The following is a 7,914-nucleotide window of genomic DNA, read 5'->3' as shown; positions in this document are numbered from 1 at the left end:
TAGGCTTTTCATATATGGCCATTATTATGCTGAAATAATTTCCTTCTATAAGTAGTTTGTTGAGTATTTTTATCACAAAAAGGTGTTGAATTTTGTGAAATGATTTTTTTCTCCATCTATTCAGATGATCACGTCATTTTTACCCTTTATTCAGTTAATGTGGTGCATCACATTGATTAATTTGCATCTGTTGAACCATTCTTGCATCACAGGGATAAATCCCATTTGGTCATGGTGTATAATCCTTTTAATGTGCTGCTGAATTTGATTTGCTAGTATTTTGTTGAAGATTTTTGTATTAATATTCATCAGCAATATTGGCCTGTAGTTTCTTTTTTTCTCTTGTAGTGTCCTTGTCTGGCTTTGGTATCAATGTAATTCTGGTCTCATAAAATGAGTTTGGAATTGTTCCTTCCTCTTCAAATTTTTGAAAAACTTTGAAAAGGATTGGTATAAATTATTCTGTAAGTTTTTGTAAGAATTCACCAGTGAATAAATCTGGATCTGAGATTTTCTTTGTTGGGAGATTTTTGATTACCTTGATAATTTATTTTAATTAGTCTAAACACATGAAAAGCAAAAATTGCTGTAGCCATAAATCACTTCCTGTGTATTATACATATATATGCTTATCTTAACTCTGACAACAAAGCTAAAATGGCACTTCACTATTAAAAAATTCAATATAAATACTGAAGCAACCACTGCAACAAGGCTTCAAGCAACATAAATGAAATGTGATAGGGACAACATTCAAATATCACATGTTTATTCATCTGAGATGAAGATAGTTCATAATTATGAACAAAATGTTGAACCTAAAATAAAAAGTAAAATTAATTATCCTTTTCTGTATACTTTATAGTAATTTGTCTCTTCATTACCCATGAATAAAACTCACAGGATTACACTTCCCTCAGCTTTCAAGATAGACTCTAAAGGATGGCTATGGCTTCTGTGGTGCAGGGTACAAGGAAAGGACCTAGTCCTATTGTGGCCAGAGGAAGCAGTAGATGATATAAAGATATATTCATATCACTACATTTCCAGGATTTCTCTATCTTCTCATGTTGTTGGGGCATCATTCTAAGCATTTCGTCACTGTGTTTCATTTGACTATTACAGCCAGGTCTTGTGGTGAGCAATAGGAATCTAACAATTAACATTAAATGTCCTCTACCTTTAAGAAACTCCCAGTGTTCCAGAGGAGGCAGCCATGCATATAAATTTTCCTTTGGAAGTGTCAAGGAGGGACCAACTAATTTCAACTATGGGAAAAAGGGAACGTGGTATTTGAAACTCTATTCATCCTTTTTCTTACTTCAGTTCAATCATTTTTAGAATGCAATCCAACATTTACCTACATTTTAAACAATAGCAGTTGATATTTATTGAGGGATTAATATATGCCCTGGTACAGATTAATTATACAAGTAACCCAAATATCAGCAGAGATCACTCTGGCTTTTGATATTTAGATAAATTAATTTAAGCATGTATTACTCATTCTTTGAAGCCCAGTGCTCTCCCCAAGATTCCTGCTCTTCTGGGGACTTATTTTTTTCACTTATGTCTCTAAGCCACTGCTTTCACTGACATTTAAATCTTATTCTCTAATATCATACCAATATTCTCTTCTTCTCTATACTAAACCATTTATAAGAACTACTTACAAAAGGTATTTGTATGTGCAGCATACTTTACTAAAGATTTGAGAAGGTAGAAGAATTTTACACTACAAGAATGCCGAGAACTTAAAATTATTTATTTCTATTCTTAAGAGACTTTTGGCCATCCTGATACTGAACATTTGCAGCCATCTATTTCTTTATATTTCAGACTTCTAAAATTTCAATTGATTATCTCTCTCTCTTCTTTCTCCTAATGGCCCACAAAAATCTATTCACTTTTCAAGTAGAGAAGTTAATTATTTCTTACTGTCTTTTTCTAAATTTTGGTTTCAGGATCTTATCTTCCGTAACTAAATAGTTTAGGCCTTCTGCTCTTCTCCACTCAACACACAGCTGCATCTTCTTAAGCAGTGCCAGCTGCATGCCTGAGACATGATGGTGAAAACTGGCGTAAATGGGTTTGGCCATATTGGCTGCCTGGTTACCAGGGCTGCTTTTAACTCTGGCTAAGTGGATATTGTCGCCATCAGTGACCCCTTCATTGACCTCATCTACATGGTCTACATGCTCCTGTATGATTCCACCCATGGAAAGTTCAATGGCACAGTCTAGTCTGAAAACAGGAAGCTTGTCATCAGTGGAAAGTCCATCCTCATTTTCCGGGAACAAGATCCCTCCAACATCAAATGAGGTGATCCTGGTGTTAAATACATTGCGTAATGCACTGGTGTCTTCACCGCCTTGGAGAAGACTGAGGCTTTCTTGAAGGGTAGAAACAACAGGGCCATCATCTTTGCCCCTTCTGATGATGCCCCTATGTTTGTGATGGCCATGAACCATGAGAAGTATGACAACTCCTTCAGGATTGTCAGCAATGCCTCCTGTACCACTGCCTGCTTGGCCTCCCTGGACAAGGTCATGCATGACCACTTTGGCATTGTGGAAGGACTCATGACCATAGTCCATGCCATTACTGCCACCCATAAGACTGTGGATGATCCCTCTGGAAAGCTGTGGCATGTTGGCCAAGTGGCTGCCCAGAACATCATCCCTGTTTCTACTGATGCTGCCAAGGCTGTGGGCAACGTCATCCCTGAGCTGAATGGGAATCTCATGGTATGGCCTTTCATATCCCCATCCACAATGTGTCAGACATGGATCTGACCTTCCACCCAGAAAAGACTGCCAAATACAATAACATCAAGAAGGTGGTGAAGCAGGTATCAGAGGACCTCCAAAGGGCATCCTGGGCTACACTGAGGACCAAGTTGTCTCCTGCAACTTTAACAGTGACACCCACTCTTTCACCTTTGATGCTGGGGCTGGCATTGCCCTCAACAACCAATTTATCAAGCTCATTTTCTGGCATGACAATGAATTTGGCTACAGCAACAGGGTGGTGGACCTTATGGTCCACATGGGGCCTCCAAGGAGCAAGAGCTCCCTGGACCACCAGCTCCAGTGAGAGCACAAGACAGGCCATCAGCTGCTGGGGAGTTGCCCCAGCTCAATTCTCCAAAACATTGAGAATTTCCCAACCTAGACACAGTTTTCACTGCAGATCCCCTGAAGAAGGGGAGAGGCTTAGGGAGCCCTATCATGTCATGTACCCGCAATAAAGTACACTGTATGCAACAAAAATATAAATAGTTTACTTTTTCTGAATAAAGACAGTTCCTTTCATAAAAGGAATTCTGTTATTAACTGTTCAAATGATATATTTTTACTCTGCTACACACATTGTGTTTTGTTTACTTTTCATGATAACCCAGTGAACTAAGTATCATCTCCATTTTATAGATTACAAAACTAATGCTGAGAAAAGTTAAGTTACTTGAAGTTAGAAAATTGCAGACCCAAGAATATAATCAAAATCTAATTACAAAGGCCTGTGCTGTTATGGTGTGTGTGTGCGTGTGTGTGTATGTTTCTATTTATATATCCTACCTTGCTTCATTAGGAAAAATCCTAAAGCCTGGATTTGCAACAGAAGTCACTTTCATTTATCTAAAATGGCACGTTATATAGAATTGGAGACAATACTCGTCAAAAATTTTTCCGTCCCTGGAATTTAGTGAAACATTCATGTTTTCTTTGGTTTGGTTTGGGTTTCTTCTTCTACATACTACTACCTTTGGAGGGAGAGAGAAGTCACTTGATAAGTAGGCTCACAGAATTCTAACCTGCAACTTCTAATTGAGGAGTTATTAACAACTTCAAGATGTTTTCTGAGCACATTCTTCTACAAAAAAATATAATTACCAGTAAATTTGAATTTAAAGCTGTATAAAGATGTGATTCTTTGAATAAAGTTTCCACATTAAAATCATCCCGAGATGTAGAAATAAGACTCAGTCGCTGCTCTAAATGTAATTGGATGGCTGGGAAAATTCTGGTTCCCAATACTGATGTTCACAGTACAGAAAGCAATTGAAACTTCATAAAGTTTTAACTGAATACAATGGATAGAAAATATGCAGTCATAACAAATACACACATTTAGCGCTGTTGCCTCCTCTGGCTTTTGTAGACATTCAGTAAATGTTTGCTACATTAACCCAAATGTGGGAAGAGAAATATTTCTAATACAAATGTTCATTTTGCTAAAATTTTGATAAAACACACTTCTCTTACTAATTGCTAATAAAGAATATTTTTAGTTTAATATAATTTATGAATTGAGGCACACTTAAGTCAGACATCAGTAACTGTCAAAATTGTGAGTATGAAAAATTAAGCCATATCACCTCCAAAAACATGATAAATTTGTAGTTAGACTAGCTTCATGTCTTTTGTGAAGTTTCAGAACTGAATATATGAAATCGAGTAGCACTAGTCACAGATGGAAGGAGGTGGTTGTCTTTTCTTTTATCAAAAAATTGAATGTAGTGTTCCACAGTTCAAATTAAGATACAGATGATTAACTCCTAGGAATTTTGTTAACATCTTTGTTCCCCTTAATACTCTCTGAAACCCTAGAGAGTTAACCTAAGCTGTGGCATCTATACGTTAGAATATTAATATCAGAATTTCATTAGCAAAATGCCTAAAATGCTCAAAAAATCCTTAGGTAATATATAGAAATTTAATATGAAGGAAAATTGCCTTTTGAAGAAACAGAAAAACTCTGACTCTTTTTAAATGAAGTGCGACAGGTCAAACAGTGGCCACATATCAAATTATATATTTTGAGAGTTGAAAATTACTTTAATGATGATCCACTCAAACCCTTTCATTTACAGATAAAAAATTTGAAAGCCAGAGAGATTAAATGGCCTGCCCAAGATCACCCAGCTGGTTACTGACAGAACTTCTACTAGAACCAAATGTTCTTTCTCGGGTCAATCCTCTTTATACAACTTATTCTTTTTGTTTCTATAGCTGACATTTTGTTGTTTTTACTTATTTTTTAAAATAATGATAGATATCGTGTGTGTGTGTCTGTTTGTGCGGTAATTTAGGAGTAGTTTATCCTTCTATTTTCCAAATAGCATTACCCATGCATTAGCTATGTCAATTGCATCTGGAATCTGAAAGTATAACTACCAGTTTCTAATATACTTTAGTTTTTGTATACTGTTGGAAGTTGGGTTCAAGACTTTTTAGATTCCAAATTCCTTAGCTTCATAAATATCTAGAGTATTTTAGTTTATAAATAATTATTATAATATTGGTCTATTAGATAATAATTCATATATTAATGTTCTTAGAACTAGATAGACCAGATGGAATTTTTTTCATTCTTTTAACAGTAATTCAAGAAATGAAATGCAAAATACAGATAAATTTTCATCTTATTTTCTAGTGATCATTGGCCTTTATCCCATCATTAATTAGCAATTATATTTTCTACACTTCTATTACCCCCAATAAAATACCACTACTTTGCTCTCTATGTGTGATGTTGATGAAAAACATTTGAACCCTCTACTTCTCTAACAGGCCCTGAGGTATTTTTTTCCAATTTTCTCCAGATAAAAGGAGTAACAGGCTTATACTATGTCATTTATTTCTGAGAAGCAAGAGAGGATGTAACCACTGGGGCAAAAGTAATTTTGGATCAGGGACCAGAGGGCACACAACAAAGCTAGTGGAAACTTCTGGAAAGAAAAAGAATTATCAGGTTTTCAAGCAGCTGGAATTAGAGTTGCAACAGAGAAGAGGTAGAGATAGAGAGCTTGGAGAAGGCCAATTAATAATGGCCTTTTAATTTGGTATCTGGCTAGGGACACCATTTGGTCCACTTTAAATATACTGTACATTCGAAATACAAGAATGAGAGATAGAGGTTTATAATCAATTTAAGTATTACTTTAGTGAAGGAAATGACCATACAGGGGTAAATTTATGCAACTGAAATTTCCAGGGCACTTGATTTTAATAGATTTTATTGAGTGAATTTCAAAATAAGCATGCCAACGTTTATAACTACTCATTTCTGTGGTCAGTTTTATGCTACTTTTAAGAGGCTCTATTGATTTTTCCATATTTTTTTTTAGTTTTGAATGACAAATTTTAGCATATGTGAAAATATTCAGTATTGGCAGAAATTTGTTTTATATGATTTTGAAAGAAGTATGAATGAATTGCTATTTTGTGGAAGTTTATTAGCAGTTCAATATCTTCAGTGGAGATTTATTTAAAGACAACCTCTAACAGCAGTGGGATACCAAGTACAGGGTAGTGGAAGTACTCCAAACGCAGACACAGACAAGAGTACAGTGCTTTAGGCGAATTTAAAAACAATGATAGAACTCCTGAAAGTTGTTGTTGTTTTTAATATCATCATGCACCAGCAATTCTAAATAATGTCAGTGACACGATTTTTCTCTTCACTGGGGCAGAATGCTCCAACTACCCCTCCTTCCTTTGGTATGCCAACCTCTAACAGTAAATACTAAATATTTGTGCAAAGCTGAAAAAACTATTTAGGCATGTGTAGTCATTCATTCATTCTGCGTGTTGATATGGTCGCCAGGCAGTACAGAGTTCCCTTTAAATATCTGTATTAAGAAATCTACATTAAATAGGCAAGAAAAAATATAAATAAAGCGGGATAGATAGATAGATATTTATTACCTAAGTTTTAAAAATTTACTCTTTATTGATATAAATGTTATATACAATAATGTACACACATCTTCAGTAAACAGCTTGATAAATTTTTCAAAATACATATGCAAAATTTAATCAAGCTGTTTATGTATATAATCTTCATCTACATCATTTGCACATTATAAATTGCATGCAGAAAGGACTTTATTTTGCTTTGGATAAGGTAATTCACGCATGGAATCTCCATGCTAATGATATGATATTCAGCTATATTTAATGAGTACATTCCTGCTTTTATGCAGAAGTTGTAGTAGAGGCAGTTAGTAGCACCCATTTAGTTAAATCTTGCAGGTGCTTACATAGTTCCCTAGCTTAGAAGAGAAAATATTTTCTTTAGGGAACACAATAAAACAATTCTCATTAATGTATCTTTAAAAGAATAAATATATGTTTAAGTGTACTGTTAGTGTCTACTAAAGTTCTGAAACTAGATGTTTGACTTTTCGCCCTGCCAGACAGTAGCTCCCGCTAAACTTTTTTCCATTGCATAGATTTTCTTTTTGTTTTTTCCCTCTCATTTGGCATTTTTAAAGGTCAACAGGAAAAGCCTAGCAGCAAATCAGACCAGACCTTTCATTTGAAACAGTTCCAGTTAATTGAAATAAAATATAACTTTAAAAAGTACAAGAACATAAACAGGTACAACAAACTACTACCTAAGAGGCAATTAATTGCAACTTCTTTCTGTGGACCATGTCTACCGTCCCCACTCTGATCCAAAAGGCCTGCCAATATGGTTGTGTTCTTATTATTAAACATGCATCTTTAAAAAGGTGCCCTATTCACGCTGTTCTTTGGAATTCTCCTGTGGGAGGATAGTTTACTGTAGGAACTTTGGCACAAAGAAGGTATCATGAGGTCATTGGTAGCATGATTTGAAAGCTAGGTGGGCAAAAAAGGGGAAGCTAAATATCAGAACAGTATTACTCTTGTCACAGTTTTGCCAAGTTTCCCTTCAATGCCATGACTTTGCAAGTTACTTAGAAATATCCTATAGAATTATCTTCTTCCTGCTGCATTCAAAGAGCACATCACATCTGAGTACTTTGTTATATCTACATGGGGTAGGCAACAAAGCCTTAAATTAGGGTTACGAGCATTTAGCAGTGCCAGTTTAATTTATATAAAACACACCAGATATGTCAGTCAAACTTTATGGTAGACTATG

At 35.3% G+C, this 7,914-nt stretch overlaps 1 pseudogene; it reads left to right on the top strand.

Annotated features, from left to right (window-relative positions):
- Window positions 1-2,066: 2,066 nt before the first annotated feature.
- LOC100058353 (glyceraldehyde-3-phosphate dehydrogenase-like) lies at window positions 2,067-3,096 on the top strand (annotated as a pseudogene).
- Window positions 3,097-7,914: the final 4,818 nt, after the last annotated feature.

This window comes from Equus caballus, chromosome X, assembly GCF_041296265.1.
Source record: "Equus caballus isolate H_3958 breed thoroughbred chromosome X, TB-T2T, whole genome shotgun sequence".
NCBI lineage: Eukaryota > Metazoa > Chordata > Mammalia > Perissodactyla > Equidae > Equus > Equus caballus.
This window is presented reverse-complemented; position numbering and strand designations above follow the sequence as displayed.